Source organism: Vulpes vulpes, chromosome 1 (assembly GCF_048418805.1).
Source record: "Vulpes vulpes isolate BD-2025 chromosome 1, VulVul3, whole genome shotgun sequence".
Classification (NCBI taxonomy): Eukaryota; Metazoa; Chordata; class Mammalia; order Carnivora; family Canidae; genus Vulpes; species Vulpes vulpes.
Genome location: NC_132780.1, coordinates 128259830 through 128282006, shown reverse-complemented (window position 1 = coordinate 128282006; position 22177 = coordinate 128259830). Strand labels below are relative to the sequence as shown.

General features: G+C 55.1%; 1 protein-coding gene across 1 annotated transcript in view; it reads right to left on the bottom strand.

Annotated features, from left to right (window-relative positions):
- Positions 1-328: 328 nt before the first annotated feature.
- Positions 329-22177, bottom strand: part of XXYLT1 (xyloside xylosyltransferase 1) — a 144658-nt gene continuing 122809 nt past the window's right edge. The window contains exons 4-5 of the transcript XR_011995236.1: positions 2318-2573; positions 329-492 (exon numbers count right to left, since the gene is read on the bottom strand). The gene's annotated coding sequence lies outside the window, so the exon portion shown is untranslated. The remainder of the gene's footprint in view (positions 493-2317; positions 2574-22177) is intronic.

Genomic DNA, 22177 nt, shown 5'->3' with positions numbered 1-22177 from the left:
CATGCTGTGGCCAAAGCAAGACCTAAGGCAAGTTTTAAGAAGTAGGGAGAAAGGAAACAGAGGAACAGATGGGAAAGGGGCAGAGGAAAAAAGGACAGAAGGAAACAAGCCGTGGGGGACACTAAATGACGGGGAACAAACCGAGGGTGGGTGGAGCGAGGTGGGCAGGGGCAGGGGTCCGGAGGCCCCTCGTGGTGAGCGCTGCGTGCTGCCCTGAGCGCGGCCACGGAGCTCTACTGCAGAAACCAAGATCCCACGGGAGATTAACTGAATAGAATTTAAATAATAATAATAATAAAAAGAAGAAGTAGGGAGACAGACGTCCGCTTCTGTGGTCGTGAGCGATCTCTACACACGGTTGGAGGAAGAGAAAAGCATTCCCGGAGGAGGAGGGTGTATTTTAGGCCGACAGGTGACACTCTGTCCTCTGCAGGGTAGGATGGGATGCGGCTGCATCGTTCGCACAGGTAACCTGAGGAACCCACAAATCCACTGGGTGGGGTGGGGGGTGTAAAGAGAGAGAGAGAGGATTTCTTAAAATTTTTTAAAGATCTTATTTATTTATTCATGAGAGAGGCAGAGACACAGGCAGGGGGAGAAGCAGGCTCCATGCAGGGAGCCCAACGCAGGACTCGAACCCGGGACCCCGGGGTCACGCTGAAGGCAGATGCTAAACCGCTGAGCCACCCAGGGATCCCCGAGAGAGAGGATTTAAATAGTGACACTGATTCCAGAAAACCTGCCTTAGAGTCAGCGTGAGACAAGGAAACTGGAAACTACGCCACTTGCCAAAGGATCATACTCAGTCTTTCTGGTTATCGACTGCCACTTTCTGGAAAGCGTACCAAGAGGGTTAGTAGGCCGGACGAAATGACTATTAGTCACACCTGTCACTCGTTCCCTTAGAGGAACCTGATTTAAACTATTATTTTCAGGGATCCCTGGGTGGCACAGCAGTTTGGCACCTGCCTTTGACCCAGGGCATGATCCTGGAGACCCGGGATCGAATCCCACATCAGGCTCCCGGTGCATGGAGCCTGCTTCTCTCTCTGCCCCTCTCTCTCTCTCTGTGACTATCATAAATAAAAAAAAAAATAACAAACTATTATTTTCAGATAGGGTGGGTTTAATTTAATTAAGCCGTTACCACACAGTATTTTTTAATAAAATGCTTTTTTTTAATCACCTGTTTTGAATGTTTCACGATACCTAGAAACTGCAAATTTAGCTCATTAATCCCTGAAAAATATGTCTCAAACAAGTTGGCATTCTACACCTTACTGTTAAAGCTATCAACCAAATCAGACTTACTTCCTATCAGAAAAGTAACGCATCTCAAGGAATATCATAAAATCTACTGGAAAATAAGTTTTGGAATAAATCATGTAAGATAGTGTCCTAAAATCAGATCAAGATTTACATGATTTGGGGGATCCCTGGGTGGCTCAGTGGTTTGGCGCCTGCCTTTGGCCCAGGGTGGGACCCCAGGGTCCCGGGGTCGAGTCCCACGTCGGGCTCCCTGCAAGGAGCCTGCTTCTCCCTCTGCCTGTGTCTCTCATGAATAAATAAATAAAATCTTTTAAACAGAGAGTTTTGAAAAAATAAATTAAAAAAAAGAGTTTTGTCTGTATTTTTTTTTTTCAGTGTATCTCAAAAAACACAACAGTCCCAGGAACCTTAGACTTACATTTGGGTGTTAGAAGTCTTAAAAATTGTTAGGGGCGCCTGGGTGGGTCGGTCGGTTTAGCGTCTGCCTTTGGCTCAGGTCATGATCCTAGGGTCCTGGGATCGAGTCTCGTGTTAGGCTCCCTGCTCAGCAGGGGAGTCTGCTTCTCCCTCTCCCTCTGCTCTCTCTCTCTCTCTCTCTTTCGGAAAAAAAAAAAAAAATCATTAGTATTCCCGCCATCACACTCTTATCTACGGTGTCCGGATCCAGAACTTCCCAGCCTGAGCCCAGATTCCCCATTTCTACTGCCAGGACCCAGAAAGCTTTATGGCCTGAGGGTTTGGGATGGTTTGATTATAACCTGGGAAGAAATCTCTTGCTTTCCTCCAGGAGGGAGAGTTAGAGTGAAGCCAGGTGCCTCCAGGACACCTGCTCTAGGGAAGAGCACCCTGGACGTCAGGTCCTTTCTGATACCCAATGCTGGAGCCCCCGTGGCTGGAGCCGCTACCTGCAGAGACTTGTGTCCCTCCCTGTGAGCACCACCGCCCCAGAGCACGGGCAGCCAAGACACCACCCAGCTCCTCCATCCGGGCCCGAGGAGCAGCCCCACCTGCCTTCCTAGGTCCAGTCACCCCCGTGCCTCACGCTTACTCAGACCCTTGGCTTCCTTCCTTTGGTCCAGACTGGGGCTGCCTCCCCGCCCGCTGGTGCAGGAGGATGACAGATGTCTCAGGTCACGTAGGCTGAAAAGAACCTCCCTGGACCCAAGTGTCCTGGTGGGCAGGGCTGCTGGAGAGCAGGAGTCAGTCCAACCTTCAGGGCCTCCCAGGGAAGGAGGGTGGGCACGGATTCCCCCTCGCCGACTCCACTAGATTCTCTGGGAATTCCTCCATTACTACCTCTATTCCTTAAAAAAAAAAAAAAAAAAAAAAAAAAAAAAAAAAAAAAGGAGAGTTTTATTCTCATAGCAGTGGAAAATCCACACTGTTTGGCTGTTCTACTTCCATGGCAGACTCTTGGAGCGTGCCAGGCCGGGCTGCGTGAGTTCCTGGCAGCGGGGATTAGGGGACGTGCCAAGACACTGATGTCACAACAGCTGGACTCCAGGCCCAGCCCTGCTGCTCACCAGTTGTGTGACTTCGAATAAGTCGCACGGCCTCTTGGAGCCCTAATTTCCTGTGTCCAGAATGGGGATGCGGGAGGATTAAAGGGGAGGGTACCCCTAAAGGGCCTCACACGGACACAGGAGAAGCTCCGTGGCATCCTCGGCTCCAACTCGGGCTCGGGATCCCCATGCGCTCATGCCCACCCCGCAGGCGGCCTCCGCTGGGGCTGAAGCCAAGCGTCGAGAGAAAAACGCAAAGCACAAAGGAGAAGAATGAGGCCATTTTCACGTCCTTCCAGGATCATGAACTTCAGGGTAATCAGATAGATGTGAAATGAATATGGGGCCCTTTTTAAATCCTAGATCTACTTAATTGTGTCAGCTGGGAGAGTCATTAATAAATGATTAATGGAAATAGCTTCTGTAAAAAAATTGAATTATCTCAGCTGTGTTGCAACCTGCTGCCCGGATACTCGTGAGGGAACTCAGAGCTGTTAATAGCTTCAGGTTGACTATCTTTGCTTTCCGTAGCAGATCATGCTTCAGGAGGAAGGCCTCTCTCTCTCCCTGGAGCCAGGAATTGGGATCATCGTCAGAGGGAAAAACGAGGATCAGGGTTAAACCACTGGTTTAAAGTGCCAGAAGCAGCCGGTGTCCAAGCCCCAGCTGGTGTCCCTCCACCCCAGGGCCTGGCCTCCCTGGCCAGTAAGAGCCTGTCTGGCACAGGCTTGTCCAAAACACCTTCCCTGCCACCGTGCAGACTTCACGAAAGCCAACAAAACCCCAGGCAGGTGAGGGGAAAAGACAGGAAGCACAGCCCCCGCAGATGCAGCAGCCGATCTTCAGGTGAGCCACAGAGGCGACCTGCCTTCTGCTGTACTGTGCTGTTTTTCTGTATTGAGTCTGCGTGACTTTGAAATTAGGTGTGGGGAGGCGGGCGGGGGGGTGACGTTTTTTGAAAGTCTACGACCCAAAGCATCTCCAAGTCCACCAGTTAATACAAAGGCAAACTAAACACAGATGATCTGCTCAAACCATTGTTTGGGTCTGAGTAGGGCAGAGACTACAAGGACCCGCGTCACATCAGGACCAGGGCAGGTGGTGGCCAGAGAGTACAGACCCTCCCTGTGCTGTTTGCAGGGCTCCATCTCATTCTCTGGAGCTCCCGCCGCCTCCAGGGACTGCCCAGCAGAGGGCTTGTGGCTGCTGAGCCAGAGAACCCACAGCTAAGTGTGTTTTTAAAGTCAAGGGCAGGACTGCATCCACCTGAGCAAGCTGAGGGACATGGGAAGAAGAGGAAGCCAGACACCCAAAAGCACAAGGAAGAAAAGTGTTCCCTAACCAAAGCCATGCTTCCAAGGCACGCAGAGTGTTGACTGAAGCTTCCGTGTTCAGAATCTCACCCCAGATGGCACAGTTTGGATGGAGGCTGTATGCTTTTCTGTATAAAGAGGTCACCTCCTACGTCCCTCGGTCTCACACTTGCCCTGTGATTAACTTAAGGTCCTGTTTCCATCCTTGAAAACATAATCCTGCAAATTTGGAGTCAGAGAGTAGGTTAGTAGTTGTCTAGGGATGGAGGTGGGAGTCAGGATTAAGTGCACTTGGTACCAGGGATCTTGGGGAGGCTGAGAATGTTCTCGAAGTGATTTCTGCCGATACCTGTGCAACTTGGTAAAGTTACTCAAAGTCACTGACTTATACATTTGTAACAGCTGAATGATAGGATGTGCGAAGTACACCTCAATAAAGCCGACAAAAAGATTGAAACTGCAAAAAAAAAAAATCCCCCCAAAACAAAACACCTACTATTGATGTATCTCTTCCCCCAAAACGCTCCAGCTACCTTCCCTGCACAGAGCTGACTACTCCCTCCCAGAACTCCAGAGGCCCGTGCTTGGGTCTGCTCCCACTTGATACCATAAATTGTAATATTTGTGGCTGTGCCTGTTTCTCCATCTAGATCAGGCCTTATCATCTCCAGCTGCCTCAGGTCCCCGTCCCAGGGTCACATGGGCCCTGTGCAGCAGAGAGATGCCAAAAGCCTGTCTCAAGGGAGGAGGGAGCCCTTCAGGCCCTCCCTATGAGCTGCACAGGTTGCGCAGGACTTGCAGGACTCCAGAAACTTAATGGTCCATAAGAGCCATCCCTGCACAGACCTGGGTCACTCGTACCCCAAAGCCACCCTCTCCCAGGCCCAGTGGGACAGACAGGATCACCTGCCTTGTGACCCAAAATTCAGCGACCCTGCTGCTCCCAGGCGGAGCAGGAAGTGAACCTGAACAAAGCTTGGTATATTAAGATGTTCATCACCTTGTTGTAGATAACTGTGAAAACCCAGAAATCTGAAAGTCTCACCACTCAACCCCCGAACCACCCAGACATCCCTAGATCTTATTTTCTTAAAGAGCGAAACAACAGACTGGCTAGAAGCCCCTATATCCTCCTTCCCCAGTCCCAGTACCACCCACCCTCCCTCTCCAGAGACAGCAGCTTTAAGGATGAGATGTGCACCCAGTGTTGTAGCACTTGTATTATATCAATTATCTAGAATTGGGTTTTTAAAGTTGTTTTTGAACTTACCAATACAACAGTTTTATACTATATATATATATATATATATATATATATATATATATATAACTCACATCCATCCTTACAGCTACCCATACTGGAACAGACTTGTTTCGTTCACTTCCCTGCCATATAATGATCCATCGTGTGATATGCCACAGCATCTTTCTCCTCGTCCCCGCAGAGGGACTTTGGGTTTCTTTCTCAGATCTGCAATAAGAAATGGCTGAGTGTCTGCCTTTGGCTCCAGTTGTGATCCTGGGGTCCCGGGATCGAGTCTCGCATCAGGCTCCCCGCAGGGGGGCCTGCATCTCCCTCTGCCTGTGTCTCTGCCTCTCTCTCTCTGTGTGTGTCTCTCATGAATAAACAGATAAAATCTTCTTTTAAAATAGCACAATGGACATCACTAGGCAGGTTTTCCTGTGCACATAAGCAAGAATTTAACCGGAATAGTGGTTCTCCAAGCGTGGTCCCGTGGCCCCAAGACCAGCAGCGTCAGCATTGCCTGGGAACGAAGCAAAATGAGAATTCTCAGGCCCCACATCAGACCGAATTGGAAACCCTGGAGGTGGGCCCGGGCACTCTGTTGTAGCGAACCCTCCAGGTGGTTTGGATGTGAACCATAGTTTGAAGACCACGGCTCTAGACCAAAATATGTATCTAGAAAGGGATCACGGTCCCTGGGTGTGCACATTTTAAGGTCGACCCTATACCCCCAAAGAGCTCTCAGTGCAGTTTACCAATTTGCCTCCTCCCTCCTGGCCCACGAGGGCCTCCCCCGCCTCTTCACCAACACTGGCACCATCAGGCCATTTACTTTTTTCCCAGATGATGGACAGAAACAGTATCGCATTGCTGTTTAAAGTTGCATTTCCACAATTATTAAAGAGGTTTTCATATGGCCACTCAGGTTTCTTCTCCTCCTTCACGTATACAAACTCCAAGCTGTACCTACTTGCCTCATCATCATGTTTATGAAATGGACACCTGGGCCAGACTCCAGCACAACGGACTGCTCACTCGCCTCCTGCTCAGTGCCAGGCGTCTCCAGGACCACCTTCTGGGTGGAGGCTCATGTCTCCTGCCATAACCACGGCCATCCCATCCTGGGCCCGTCTGCCCCAGTTAACAAGAGAGAGAGACCTCCTCTCCCAGCCCGGCCCCATGGGGCACCGGGCCTAACTCAAGAGATCAGGGACAAGAGATGCTTAACAGTTCAGAGATCCACTCATTCAATCATTTATTCATTCAGCCAAACTGGGATGGGCACAGTGATGAGCAAGAACCAGCCCGTTACCTGCCTTCACAAAGCACACGGTTCCTTAGACGAGAGACATTAAATGAACAATCACACAAAATCACCTACAACTATGACCAGAGCCAGGAAGGAGAAGTCGATGTTATGATGAGACTGGCAGGAGGTCAGGGAAGGCTTCCCGTGGCGGCGGTGATCCCCCGGCCAAGAGCTGGAGACAGCAGAGCAGCGCTTTCCAGGGGCCCAGAGTCCCCACAGCCCGCAGCCCACCCTGCTTTGCCTGCCCTGCTCTGGGTGCACCGTGAGAGCAGGACAACAGGGCTGCCGAGCTGGGAGCCCAGACACGAGCTCAGGCCTTTCCCAGCCTCTTGGAGGGACCCCCACCACCTGGCCTCCTAGCCCGAGGGAGCCCACAGGCCTCGAGAGGACAGAGACTGCATTTTGCCAGCCACCGTCAAAACTAGTAAAAGACTGTCGAGCTCAGGGATGGGAGACCTCGGAGGCAGAGAGCCCCAGAGAGCTCGAGGGGAAGATGAGGTGGTGGCTGCCTTTCCAATCAGACGCAGTCTAATTAGTTTTAAAAGCATCATTTCTGTCCCAAGCCCTGACCACTTCTCACGTGCTAGAGAGCTCTTTCTTCCCCGGGGAATTTACAATTTGCAAAGGGAGGCGCAGGGAGGCGAGGTGGAGGGGCTGATTCCCTGCTGCTTGGGCGGCAGAGGACAAGCTCTCATGCTGTCTCTCTCTCAATCTCTCCAGGATTGCCCTAAAACCCCGTGCCCCGCCCCCTCCCCCTGCCCCCGCCCCCCCATTCTCCTGCACAGCGACACGGAGCATCCACGGCTCTGATTCGTGGCGGGCACACAGGCTACCCCACTTCAGGGTCTAGAGTTCACATCTGAATGATCTTGTTTAAAACAAGTTGTTTCCGAAACGCCCACATTCTGCTCTGCTTTGATGTAGAAGATCACACCTCCCCCTGCTTCTGGATGGAGGGTGCTGCTCGCCTGACCCACGATGCCAAGAGAATCCCTGAGGAGAAGCCAAGGGCAGCAGGACGAGTTGATTCTTCTAAAGATGGTTCCATGAGACTGCAGAGAAATGGTTGGAAAAATCCTCGTCTGGATTTTGGTAGTTCAGTGGTGACGGAGCAGAGAGAGAAATAGTTGGGATAGAGCACCTGGGTAGAGGCCCCGCGCCCACTTCTCTCAGGCACCCTGACCCCTCACTCCTCTTGAAGCTTTAAATGCATTCTCTATAATTTAGGGAACAGGACCAGATCTTCTCTTCAAAATTTTCCAGTTCAACAGAATGGACTATTATTAATCAATTTTCATTTTGTGTGTGTGTGTGTGTGTGTGTTCCATGTTTCATATGATTCTTGGAGGCCGACAAAACATAAATTTGGCACAAGATTTTAAAAACTTAAGTGAGGAAACTGGAAAGGAGAGAAAAAACCGGGCATGCTTTGTTAGGAGTGGACTGAAATTTGCCTCTGAGCTTCCTAGCAGCCAATTGGAGGAAGGAAATAGAGTTGGTTACAAGACTAACAGTATAGACATACGCTGGGGAAACCAGTTGTGGGCGGATCAACTCTTCTGGGGTCTAAGATCTGAGACAAATTTCTCCCTTAGGTCTTCATAGAATTTCTACTCTGTCATGTTCAATAAGATCTTTTCCAGAAACACTTTAGGTTTCTTATATAAGGTGACCCCGCGTTGGTCAGTGCACCGTGCCTGGTACAGTCTGACCCAGATCCAAAAACTGCAGTCCTCCTCTGAAGTTCTCCGGGGGTCTTTATAAGGCAGAGGACAATAGCAGAGGACTTAGAACCGCACCTCAACTGGGGGCCCACTGACCCCAGGGCATATAATCCAGATGACCAAAGTCATCTGCTCCAGCCGTCCCTCTCTCCCCCTCCTGGCACCTCCATGCTGCTGCTATTGACCTTGCTACCTGGGGGCAATGGCAGGCCAAAGACCAGCTGGGGTTGGTTTGGATAAAACAGACTCTCTTGGCTCCCAGGTGCCGCACAGAATTAGGCTCGAACCTCTCCACCTGCTGTTCAAGGCTCTATGTGATCCGTTCCACCTCCTCCTGTGGCCTCAACAGAGAACGTCCTTGCCTTCCCCATCCCCAGGTCAGGCGCCCGGCACCCCCGGCAGGTGTTGACTTCCTTCATGTGGACACCATCCAGCCTTCCGTGTGTGTCCTTTGCTTCTCGTCCCCCAAGTAAGCTTCTCTTTTGACATTGATCCCATCCTCCAAGACCGGGCCCGGGGCCACCAGAGCTAGTCCTTCCCTACTTTTCCAGCAGACATAACCTCCACCTCTCCCCTAGCCCTTGTCAATGCCACGTTCATTCACACAGCCCTTGTTTCTGAGTCTTGCCAGCCCTCAGCCCACAAGAAGAATTTGAGTTTCTGCAGGTTTGGCCTCTCTCTCCAGCTTGACGGGGGGCTTCTTGAGGGCGAAAGCCTCAGTTTACAAGTCCTAGCTTTTGGGGTCTCAGCACCACTCCCCACCCCACCCCCAGCAGAACTCCAGTATGTATCTGCAGAATTCACCTGCAGGAGAGAAGGGCATAGTAGGGCTGTATCAGGAGAGGGGAGACCCCAGGGGCGCCTTGCCCTGATGGATGGGGAAGAAGCCAGCAGGCAGCGGGCCACCAGCTAGGGGAGCTGGGGAGGAGCAGGGACTTCTCATCCCTTTGTCACAGCAGGGCTGGCCTGCACAGTAGCCAAAGGTGGGGCTGCAGGGGTGATTGCTTCCCGGTAAATGAGCACCTGACATGCTTTATGCTCATCAGCTTTCTTGCTGCCTCTGCTTATTTAGCCAAAGCATTCTTTTTTTTTTTTTTTTTTTTTAAGATTTTATTTATTTATTCATGAGAAACACAGAGAGAGGCAGAGACCCAGGCAGAGGGAGGAGCAGGCTCCATGCAGGGAGCCCGACGTGGGACTCAATCCCAGGGCCCCGGGATCACGCCCTGAGCCAAAGGCAGGTGCTCAAGCCCTGAGCCACCCAGGAGCCCCTAACCAAAGCGTTCTGATCACAACAGCCATCAGGGCTTGTTGACATTTTTGAAATTGTGCATTCATGCAACTCAAGCCTCAGCCCTCCGTCCAGCAGCTGTGCCACATATTAATTACAGCAACGAATGAGGGGAGCCTGGTTGATCCTCTGGGGGAGGGTGGGGCTTATTTTTTTCAAGGATATGGTTTCCACTTACAGGGTGTGCTGGTTTGCTTTTCAGGGTTCCCATGGGGCCACAGCTGAGCACCCACTGAGTCCAGGGCCTTCTGCTGGGTTCCTGAGTGTTCCCAAACACCTTGGTTCATGGGCAGGTACGTGTGCTTGTGTCCACGTACGGGTGCGTGAGGGTTTGTTAGTGTAAGAGGTCACGCACGGCTGGGTCTGGACCCCTGGCAGGTCCGTGTGCCCCACGGCGCACCTCAGCGAACGCCCTGGGAGGGCAGGCAGGTTCTATTTGCTCCTGGCCGCCGGTGAAGCGCCAGGGAAGCTGTACCGCTCACGGGGGTCACTGGCGATTCAAAGAGAGACCTTGTGTTGGTGCTCAAGTGTCCAGGCCATCATTCCTGGGCTCTGATCTTTCCCAGCAGAACCCAACTGGGCAGGCTGGGAATACTTTATTTTGATTGTCACCAGCTCCTCACAGGAGGATTCCGGTAACTTCTCCCAGATGAGTTAGTAACTTGTCTCTGGGCCTCGGAAGGCAGGGCCCCTGGGGCAAAGGTCTGTGGGGAAGGATTTTACATGCAGTAGGAGGGATTGGAGCCCCTGGACCCCCGGGGGAGGATGGAGCCCCCGGACCCACAAGAGGGGATGGAGCCCCCAGATCCAGGGGAGGAGATGGAGCCCCCAGATCCAGGGGAGGGGATGGAGCCCCCAGATCCAGGGGAGGAGATGGAGCCCCCAGATCCAGGGGAGGGGATGGAGCCCCCAGATCCAGGGGAGGAGATGGAGCCCCCAGATCCAGGGGAGGGGATGGAGCCCCCAGATCCAGGGGAGGGGATGGAGCCCCAGATCCAGGGGAGGGGATGGTGCCCCAGGACCCACGGGAGGGGATGGAGCCCCTGGACCCACGGGAGGGGATGGAGCCCCTGGACCCACGGGAGGGGATGGACAAAGGCGGACCCTTTTTTCTTCACACGTACAAGATGTTACATGATGTTTCATTCATTCTGCGACTCTTTTAGCTCCCAAAACGCGGTGTTTCCAGTTACCAAGACACGAGCATCAAAAGCAAAGAGGCCTTTTGTGCTGCGGCTCCGCAGGAAGGATCGCAGTTAGGACCTTCTGGTCCCGCCGATGCTCTGTGGTTCACCTACGCCCTGCGCAGCAACGCCCAGCGGCTGGTGAGGTCCGGGGTAGGACCCCGTTTGTCTGCGAGCAGGACACAGGCTGTTGCTGCACAGCGGGGATGATCTCGAGATCTCTGAATGAAGGACCGCTGGAAGAGCCTCTTTCCACATCAGGTCACACACACAGGCTCGAGGGATTAGGACACAAGTGTGCCTTCCGAGGGGTAACCCAGGGTACACCCAGCGCCCGCATCTAGGACCCACAGCTCCTAGCGCTGAGCTTTAGCCCGCGGTCGTCCTTCACAGACTGCACCCTGCAAACATCGAGTGACCTGATCCTCCAAGAGGCCCCTGAGGTCAGTAGTATCGCCCGTTCTAAACCAGGGGGTTTGAGTGATACGTCAAGATCACACCACGAGGGAATCCCTGGGTGGCTCAGTGGTTAGTGCCTGCTTCACGCCCAGGGCCTGACCCAGGGTGTGATCCTGGAGACCCGGGATCGAGTCCCACGTGGGGCCCCCTGCATGGAGCCTGCTTCTCCCTCTGCCTGTGTCTCTGCCTCTCTCTCTCTCTCTCTCATGAATAAATAAATAAAATCTTAAAAAAACAACAAAAAAAAGATCACACGAGGCCCACGGGTGAGCCCAGCGATTCTTCTCTTTAGGGAAAGGCGCTGTTTCATTGCCAAGGAGAACGCTGGGGCTCGCGGCCTGCTGGGGGGCCGTGCCGGGGACTCGCCTGCTGTGTCTCATTACCTCCCGCCTCCCCCAGACGTGGGCCGCCTCCGGCAAGCCACCCCTCACCGCGCAAGGCCTGGGTGCAGCCTGGGTCGGTCGGAGGGGAGGTCTCGCAGGTAACGCTCCTTTTAAGAAAGAAGAAATGAAAGAATGGTCTATGCCGGTCGTCCCCCTGAGGAGGGAGTCAAGCATCTTGTGGACCGAGCAACGTCAGGAAGACTTTTCCAGCAATTTGCATTGCCTTCCAGCCGACTCACAGCGGGGGCAATGGGGGCAGCGCCCCTGATGTTCAAGCAGAGTCTGGATGGCACCCGCCAGGCCCCTGCCCCAGGTGCTGTGTGGCTCTACGTGACACCTGCAGGCTCTGGCAGCCGTGGGGCGGGGGACGCCAGCCGTGGCTGCAGCAGTGCCCTCCTGCCCGGGCCGTGGTGGCTCTCGCCGACGGGCGACCAGAGGGGCAGCGGGTGCAGAAACGCGGGCCGTGTGCGCTCAGGCCCCCTAGGAAGCAGACACTGTGATGGGTTTGGGTGCACGAGGTTCACTGGGCAAGGGTCTCCGAGGGCCCGGGAGGAGGCAGCAGGGATGGGGGAGCCCCTTCTGACCCCCGTGCAGGCCTGAGCTGGGAAGGGGGGCCCGGATCTCAGGGGACGTGCCTCCCTCCCTGTCGGCACCGGCGGCCAAAGACTGGGCCCAGGCCTGTTCCAGGGTGATGGGGCTCCTCCTCCGGGCCTGGCCGCCGTCTGGGCCATGAGGACACAGTGTGACCCACGAAGGCCTGCGGGGCTCTGGCTCCGGCCGTCTCCCCCCTCCCCCGGGGCCCAGCTGGGGCTCGCAGGCCCATGGAGGGTGGAGGACCCGGGGGGAGGGAGAGGGGCCGCTGGGGCAGCGGAGGGAACACTGGCCTCCATCTCTGTGGGACTTCAGGGACGGAGCGAGGTCCCGGCCCCAAGATCCCACCTGCGGCCTGGAGGCAGCAGCAGGGCCCAGGGCGCTCTGAGTCCCAGCAGCCCCCGTCGCCGGCCCTGGCCCACACGGACTCCACGCTGCTCCTCCTTTGCAAGCCTTGGCTCCCTTCCCGGGACACTCGGCAGCCAGTGAAAGGCGAGGCCGGGCAGCGCCGCCGCGGGGAGGCCCCTGGTGGGGGCCGGCCCGGGGCAGAGGCGACAGCGGCTCAGCCACGTCCCATCACAGAGCGGCGAGGTGTGGGTCGGAGGCTCCGGTGGCGGCGGCAGGCTGCAGGCAGGCGGAGGCTCCTGCCCTGGCCTGTCCTCCTGGGGGCTCGGTGTGCTCGGTGGAACCCAGCCGCCCCGGGAAGCGGCCCAGAGGCTCAGCGCCCCGCCCCCCTACGGCGCAGCCCTGGGGCCTCCGGTCACTGCTCAGCCTTTAGGCGCTTCCTCTGCAACCAGCCTGGGTGAGCGCTGGGAAGGACGCGCCGCCGACGGGCCCAGGGGTGACATCAGGCGTTGTGGCAACGACGCGTCCCTGAGCAAACGGGAGGACGCGGCCTGCTCTGCCCCGAATCTGCGCCCCCAAGGCCCTTGAGCATCTCTGGGGGGAGGGTTAGATCCTGGGGGTGGCAGCACCCCCGGCAGGAGGCGGCGGACGGGCGTGTCATCACGCGCTCTCCCCGGGCGCCCGCGTGGGCACAGAGCCCAGGCTGCCGGCCTGCGACGGCCCCAGACACGGCCCCAGGGCTCGGGCCGCTGCGCTCCTGGTGGCCGCTCACGCGGAGGTGGGCGCCGTGGCCGTGGCCATAGGGCTGCAGGTCCCCAGGCCCCGGGGCCTCCGGAGGGGCTCCCCCAGCTCAGGTTGCTCCTGGACCCCGAGGTCCAGCTCCAAGGCCTGAGGAGCCCCCCCCCCAGCAGCGAGCGCAGGCCCAGCTGCTTTCTCCCCGGATCTCCCCGAAACTGCCTGCAGCCGGCTCCCAGGCAGAAGCCCCACCCCCAGCTCCGTCGCCCGCCCTCCCCTCGGGACCCTGATGGCCGCCGACGGGCCCCTGTCTCGTGGGAGCGTGGCCGGCCCTCAGGCAGCTCCCGTGGTGACCGGCCGCACGGCGTGAGGCCCAGGCGCATCCTTTCCACGCGTCCTTTCCGCTCAGCACAGTCCCTGCCCTGCTCCCTGGCAACCCCTCCGGGCCCTGGCTGCGGACACCCTCCCTCCATCCCCACCCCAAATGCCGTGGATCCTTCCCCAGTTACTCAGCCACCTGCCCCACCAAGTGGTCCTCGGGAGCTGGCCGGCCAGGGTCTCCACCACCCCGTCGCCGACTCCGGCGTCCTTCCTGCCAGGAAGCCGCACGAGGTCGAGCGCGCAGCAGGTGCCGAGGGTGCGCTCGCCCCGCAGACCCAGAAACCTGGGCCCAAAGCCACAGTAAAGGCGGCTCCTCGAAGGCCGTCGGATCAGGAATTCTCCGCAGAGCCCATCAAGTGCCACGAAGGCCTCGGAGCGAGCAAAGCCAGTCTCAGCGAGGAGCCCCACGCAATGACCCTCGGGCCTGACGCTTGCTCCCTGGCGGAAGCTTAGATGCTGAGGGATTTGCAAAATTTCAAAATGGCTTAGGATTGAGTGAGTTGAGTCTTTTTTGCCAGTGAATTCTCATAAGAATATAAAACAGCTCCGGCAAGCTTCACAATGACGCCCTGGCCGCGGCCTAAGCCCCTCGCGGAGCCTCCCTTCTCTCCTCCCAGACTCCGCCAACGTTCCCTGGTGCCTCGGGGTTCCTAGAACACGGGTGAGAACCACCACGCCCCTGTCGCCCTGTACCCTGGATCTGTCAGCCAGCGAGGCGGCCAAGCAAGTCCTGCCCCACGCTCCTGCAGCTCCTAGAAGACAGGACGGCTCCGGCTCGGTGAGCCCTGGCGCCGGGCATGACCGCAGGCATCGCCTGGATGGACTGTCGCTGGACGGGGGAGGAAGGGGACAGTAAGGCCGGACAGGAGAGAGGGCCCACGGAGGGCGGAGTGCAGGCGGCAGCCCAGCAGGCAGGAAGCCAGGGCAGAGGAGGAGGTGCCCTCAGTAAACGGGGGTGGGGGCACGCCTCGGCCCGGGGCACGTGGCTACCAGAGACCCGCACTGGCCCCGGCCGGGCTCGCTGCCCCCGTCCCGCCCCCCGTGCGCGTCCAGGCCGTTGCCATCGGCCCCGGCGGCCGCACCTGGCAGCAGGCCCTGCTCCAGCCGCTGCAGCTCCTGTCCTCGCTTGGCGTCTGGGGGCCGCTGGGTTTCCTTCCTGTGGCCACACTTGGATCTTCACTGACGACTTTCGCCACGCGTCATCCGGCGCTTGTGGCCCAAGTGATGCTTAGCCGTCCCGTTCCTACAGTCCGTCTTGCCCGGGACCCTCCAGAACGCACATCGACGCCCCTCGCCACCGCTGCTCCGCCGTACCTGTCCGATGACCCGCGCGATGACCACTGAGCTACCTCTTTGCTGCGCGCCACGCGGGGCTGCGGGGGGGGTGGTCTGGAAGATTGTAAGAGCCGATGCCCACTGCCGCAAGGCCTCTGCTCCAGCTAGGACCCGGGTACAGTCCTTTCGTCTTTCCATTTGGCAGCCAAGCTCCTCCTTCCGTCCCGGCTAAAGAGTCATATGGATTCTGGCTTTTTAATCGAAACCATTTAATTATACTCAAAAAAAAAAAAAAAAGAAAAGAAAAGAAAAGAAACCATTTAACGCCCATCTTGGAAATAGCCGAGGATGGTGTCAATAAATAGATTCCCATTTTAATCCTGATGTTTTCAGGTGGAACATGGCATTTAGGGAGTTTAACCAACACGTTAGGTGGGAAAATAGGCTTTTTCTGCCTCCCCACGCAAGCAGGGAGTGATTGGAATTTTTTATTAACATTTTTGCCCTTTTGTCCTTGATCATTAGGAGCTATGAAGCTATTTTTCAATGTCAGCTTGTTATCTGTAAACAGGGTGATAATCTGCTCTCCCTTGGATCTTAGAACATTTTCCCTGTACCTCTCCCCTGACACGTACGGCTTGTACCGTTTTGATATCCCCTAATCTACTGCCCCGGACTTGAGGGGGGCCCAAGCAATATTTCTTAGGCCGAAGAGTGGCATAAGGCCCTACTCTGTATGGAAATACTTCACTTCTTTGGGCAGATGATTTATGTTGCAAGATGCTACACGCAGACTAGGAGACCGGAGACCTCCTGGGACAAACATCTCCAGATTCGGGCTGGGGGTTTACAGGCAAGCTAATGTCTCCCAGTTCTCCCGAAAATAAATCTGCTGCTGGCCGTGGGTGGAATGCGCTGTCATGGTGATGAAGTAGTTGGGGAGAGTCCATGGAACCAGCACAGAAGTGCAAAACAGTGGTTTTGTGACCAATATAACGAGCCCTGGGGTAACCTGCTCAAAAGCTCACCCCGTGATCTAGGCTGGGAACATAAAGCTCCGCCCCAATATGAAGCAAGGATCCTGACGCTGGAACAGTCTTTGTTTCTTCTATATTATCCCAGGACTCATAGGGTAACCGGCGCTCAGCGAGGGGCCCATCATCGGTCGGAGACTCGCCAGACCCTTGGAGCCAGTGAGGACCTCGTCTCTCTCACCTGTTGCCTTCGTTGCAAATCTGCTTCCAAGATACAGGAGCTAAATACGACTCTCTAAGGGGAACGAAACTTGAGTAACACAGAGTCAGCAGGGGAAGTGCTGAGTCTAGGAACAGAAGATTCAGAAAGTCACCAACAAACAAGAGGAGTATGTGTCAAACCGAGAGGCCGCCTCCGGCTGCTGCATCCTGCCTGCCTCGTGCACACCGCGCCGGCCTGTCGGGCCGCACAACAGTGCATCTGCTCCACCGTAATGATGTGACACTAGGAGAAGTGGCCGGGAGGGAGGGAGAGTGGCGTTCTGAGCGCACAGCATTTCTCACTCCATTCCCTGGGGGAAGCTGAAGGACAGGCCACTGGAATTTGCAGAGGCTGGAAGTCATTTGATTTGGTGAAGTTCCTTACAACACATTGGGTTACAGAATCGCGGGATCTCAAGGTGGGGAGAGAACTCGGAGGTCGTTTAGTCCATCCAGTTCGGGAATCTCCTCCACGATATCCCTACCAATTGGCTCCACGAACTCTGTTTCAAGAGCTGCCGTGATGGGGAGCTCAAGGGACCGTCTTTCCCTGCTACGAGGAGACAGAGATTTCCCGGGGAAGGTCACCATTTGCCAAAAACCAGGTTTTCTACAAAATCATCCTAAACCATTGTAGCAGGTCCTCCCACTCCCTCCCCACCCTATGATTCACCCCTTGGGAGCTCCCCAAACCTGTCCCCTTTGTCTCAAAACCCTACCCTACTACTCCTCCCGTCTCTTACCAAGGCATCCTCCCTCCTATAGTCATTGAGGAAATCAAGACAATCAGACAAAAACCATTAGCTCCCCCGCTCCTTCCTTCCAATTGTCTCTGGTGGTTTATGTTTTTCCTTCTTCCTGTGCCCGAGGAAGAAGTGTCTCTCTTCGTGTCCCAAGGTAGCCTTTCCTCTCATTGCGCTGGGGGTGGGATTTATTTTTTATTTATTTATTTTTTTAGAAGATAGTTGTTTTTTTTTTTTTTAAGATTTATTTCTTTATTCATGATAGACAGAGAGAGAGAGAGAGAGAGAGAGGCAGAGGAGGAGGGAGAAGCAGGCTCCATGCAGGAGCCCGATGTGGGACTCGATCCCGGGTCTCCAGGATCACGCACTGGGCCGAAGGCAGGTGCTAAACCGCTGCGCCACCCAGGGATTCCCCTGGGGGTGGGATCTGTGGTGAGAATGTTTCTCAGCCTTTTCTACCCATTTTGATGTAGATATTTTCTTGCCCATCCAGTGCAGAGGAGTTGCTCAGCTGGTTTCTAGATTTCTTTCATAAAGAATTGCTCCATGCGTAGCGGCCGATTTGACGTGTCCACGGCAGAAGGTGACTTCAGGAGCCTCGTAAGTCACCATCTTGGACCAGAACCAGGAGACCTTCCCCTCTTGCTGGAAATCACACCCCCACCGCCCCGTGTTAGATCTGAACCAGCAGGCAGGTCCTCGCTTTCCCGTAGCTCCAACTTCTCCACCTCTTAAGAGCCACCCTCCTCGGCCTGTGAGTATGTTCAGGTCCTTCCTACTCTCTTCACCCTGCTGCCTCTTCCATCCCTCTTGCCTCACCCTTCTTGTATTAGTTAGGATAGTCTAGGTTGTGCTGCTATAACAAACAGCCCCAAATCTAACACAACAAAGACTTGGTTTATTTTTCCTCATTCAGGCAAAGTCCACTACAGGTCAATGTGACTTTCTAGAGCAACTGTCTTCCAAGCGGGGCCCCAGCCAGGCAGGCTACTTTAACCTTGTGGCTCCCTCTTCTCAACCCAAGACCTCCTCCACTTGGGGCGGCAGGAGAAGAGATAGCCCCCTCCTATCTCCGTGGAAATAGGAAATGTTCCTCCTGTGTGCCAGGAAGGACAAAATCACAGGAAATAGAAAGTCGCTAGAGGCTCTTTACCACACCCTCACCAACCTAACCGAATGCAGATTTGGCCACGTCCACTTCCGTGCCTCCTTGTACCTTAACCGCTGAAAATGGCTTCTGCCTCCCTGCACACAGGAAATGCTTCCTCTCCCAGGGACCACCAATGAAATCTTAGACTTCTGGCTTCTCCTGCTCGAGTCACAGGAACTCGGCTTCTGCGGCATCCTCTTCACTGGTCTATGCTTTAATGTTTTGTAAAGATTTTTATTTTTTATTTTTTTTTTTTATTTATTCATGATAGACATAGAGAGAGAGAGAGAGAGAGAGAGGCAGAGGCACAGGCAGAGGGAGAAGCAGGCTCCATGCCGGGAGCCCGACGTGGGACTTGATCCCGGGACTCCAGGATCGTGCCCCGGGCCAAAGGCAGGCGCCAGACTGCTGAGCCACCCAGGGATCCCCTATGCTTTAATGTTTTGTTCTGGATTATTTTGTTCACAGTCACTGTAAGAAATAACCAGAATTGATTTTGTGCATTTGCTACGAAAGTTTTGCTGAGAAATTAGTCTATTATACGCCCCTATTTTCCTTACGGAAGTCTTAGGTGAAAAATAATTTTCAGGGCAGTCCCAGTGGCCCAGTGGTTTAGCATCGCCTTCGGCCCGGGGCGTGACCCTGCCGTGCCCTGCTGCACACTCGCCCCTGGAGCCCTGCAGGGTGTGCGGCGTCTGACCCGGCCTTAAGTTGCCACTGGCTGGAAAAAAGGAAGAAGAGAAGAAAAAGAAACCACAATGAAAATATTATACTTTGCGCAGCCCGGGTTGCTCAGCGGTTAGTGCCGCCTGCAGCCCAGGGTGTGACCCCAGGTTGTGGGATCGAGTCCCACGTCGGGCTCCCTGCGTGGAGCCTGCTTCTCCCTCTGCCTGTGTCTCTGCATCTCTCTCTCTCTCTCTGCGCCTCTCATGAATAAATAAAATAAAATCTTAAAAAAAATAATTTTTAAATTTGGTGCCAACAAAAGTACCATCTCTCCTAAGGAAATATGTTCACACCTTTTATATAATGTTCCACGTTTTGCTTTTTAAGCTGGCCGGCAAGAAGCACAGAACCAAACCACAGTCCGTCTTGATACTAATCCTTATAAAGACCTCCCAGACAGGCAGACCTAAAACCGTCTGTGTTTGGGCGATGGGATCTTTAATACAGAAAATCCTAAAGACTCCACCAAAAAAGTGTCAGAACTAATCAACGAATTCAGCAAAATGGCAGATCCCAAAATCAACGTATAGCACACTCTTGTACGCTAGCAATGAAACACTGGAAAAAAGGAAGAAAACAACCCCACTCACAATAGCATCAAAAACAACAAAATCCTTAGGAATACATTTAACAAAGGAGGTGAAAGGTCTGTACCTGACAACTACAAGGCCCTGGTGAAAGAAATCGAGGACGCGAACAGATGGAAAGATCTCTTGTGTTCACGGATCGAAAGAATCGACGCGGCTAAAATGTCCATAGTGCTCGAAGCCATCTATGGACACAGTGCAATCCTCTCAAAATTCCGGCGGCATTTTCCCCCCAGAAATAGAAAACACAATCTTCAGATTTGTATAGAGTCACAAAAGAGCCCCAACAGCTAAAGCGATCTTGAGAAAGAACAGGCTGGAGGCATCACACTGCCTGATTTCAGACCCTACGGTGAAGCTCTACAGCAGTGTGGCCCCCGGGCACCTGGGGGCTCAGCTGGGGGCTCAGCTGCCCACCGTTGATTCCCGCTCAGGTCATGACCTGAGGGCCCTGAGATCCAGCCCCATGTCGGGCTCTGTGCTGGGCAAGGGGCCTGCTTGAGATTCTCTCTCTCCCTCTCCCACGGCCCTCCCGCTCCCCCTCCCCCTCTAAAAAATAAAAATGTCGTAAAAAACCAGTATGAGGCTGGATAAAAATAGACACAAACACTTGTGGAGCAGAACAGAGAGACCAGAAACAAGCCCCTGGGACTCAATGGGGAAAGGGCAGGGTCTCCGGTAACGGGCGCCGGGACGCTGGACGCCCTGCGGAGGAGTGAAGTCGGATCGCCATCCTACACGGCTCACAAACACCAACTCCTGATGCCGTGCAGATTAAACCCAAGACCTGAAACGGTAAAACTCTCCGAGGAAAACACAGGGGGAGGCTCTTCGAAACTGGTCTCGGCAATGAATTTTTGGGTATGACACCAAAGGAACGGGCAAAACACGCGAACATCAGCAGGGCGGACGACAACAAACCGAAAACCTTCAACGGGCAAAGGAAATCATCAACAAAATGAAAAGTCCATCTGTGGAATGGGAAAAAATACTTGCAAGTCAGGATAAGGGGTTGTTATCCAAAGTATGTAAAGAACTCACGCAACTTAATAAACAATCTGATTAAAAAATGGGCAGAGGATCTGAATAGAAATTTCCCCAAAGACGTACAGATGGCCAACAGGTAGGTGGACAGAAATTGCAGTGTATTGACCGTCCGGAAGCGTCCAGCTGGGGAAGTGTGTCAGTTTGCTGGGACCACGGTACCCAATACCCCCGACCCCTGGGGGATGGGGGTGGGGCGGGGAGGGGGACTTAGCAGAAAGGTACTGTCTCATGGTTCTGGAGGCTGGAAGTCAAAGGTCAAGGGGTCTACAGGTTTGCTTTCTTCCTTTTTAAGAAAAAAAATATATTTAAGTAATTTATTTATTTAAATAAAATTCATTTTATTTTTATTTAATTAAAATATATTTAGTTAATTAATTAATTAATTAATTAATTAATTTGAGCACACGTGCGAGGGGGCACAGAGGCAGAGGGAGAAGCAGACTCCCCACGGTCTCACCCTGGGACTCCATCCCAGGCCCCAGGGTCACGACCAGAGCCGAAGGCAGGTGCCTAACGAGGGAGCCAGCCAGGCGCCCCTGCAGGTTTGGGTTCCTCCGAAGCGTCTCCCCGGCTTGCCGAGGTCCCTCCTCACTGTGTGGCCACAGGGCCCTCCTCGGAGCACGTGCACGTCTGGTGTGTCCGTGCGTCCAAGTGCCCTGTTCTCACGAGGACAGCAATCGCGTCGGGGAGCAGCCGGCCAGCCGTGCACGTGTCCCGCAGGCCTCCCCAGCTGGAGCTCCGACCCCGTCCACCACAGGCTCCGACCCCGTGGGGGGCACGCGTCCTCTACTACGTGGCAGTGCCGGGGAGGGCCTTCGGGAGGCGGTGGCGTAGCCGAGCCTAGACAAGGCCCCGCTGTCCTCGCCGTCAGGGGCCCACAGGCGGAGGGGCCGCGGCCTTGCATCCCTCACTGTGCCTGCTGGGACGTGGGGCAGGGTGCACACCTACCCCGTGTGCAAGTCTCCATTTGAACGGTCTCGAGTTCAAGCTGGAGCATGATGAGCCGAGGTCGGCAGGTCGTGCCTCGGATGTCGAGACCCGGCTACACACACGCGTGAGCGCAGATGGGTGGTGCCCACACGTGTGTCGGGGGGTCAGCTCCAGTCCTCTGCGCCCTGGTGTTGGCAGATGCAGAGGCTGAGCCCGGAGCGGGGAGGGCGCATCCGAGGAGCCCTGACCTCCCGGACGAGCCCGGGCCCTGCAGAGTGGGGGCCGACACACATGACCGCCCGCGGGCAAGCGTCGCGTCCCCCACCGGGCTAAGGGACGTGCCTCCAGTGGCTGCCACTCACCACATGGGAAGAGTATTTTAAGCGGTGACCCTCAGAACCCCCTTGCGTCTGCGTGTCCTCCGCTTCCTGGGCCGGACACGTCCCGTCACCAGTGTCGACGTGGGTTAAGAGGTGGCCTTGGCTGTCCAAGATCGCCAGGCAGGTGAGGGCGCACACGGACGCAGGGGCAGGCCTCTGTCTTGGGTGCGAGGTCCTCTCCACCACAGGCCCTGCTTGCTCAGGGGCTTCTGCTTGCCTGCCGACCCCTCCCTGGGCCTCGCGTGTGCAGACGGGCCTGGACGCATCAGGAGGCGGGGCCGGTTAGTCGAAGCAGGTGCTGCGAGGCACAGCTCATGTGCTCTCCGAGCCCCGGCCCCGACTTCGGCTCTGCTCCGTCCGACCGGCAGGTGC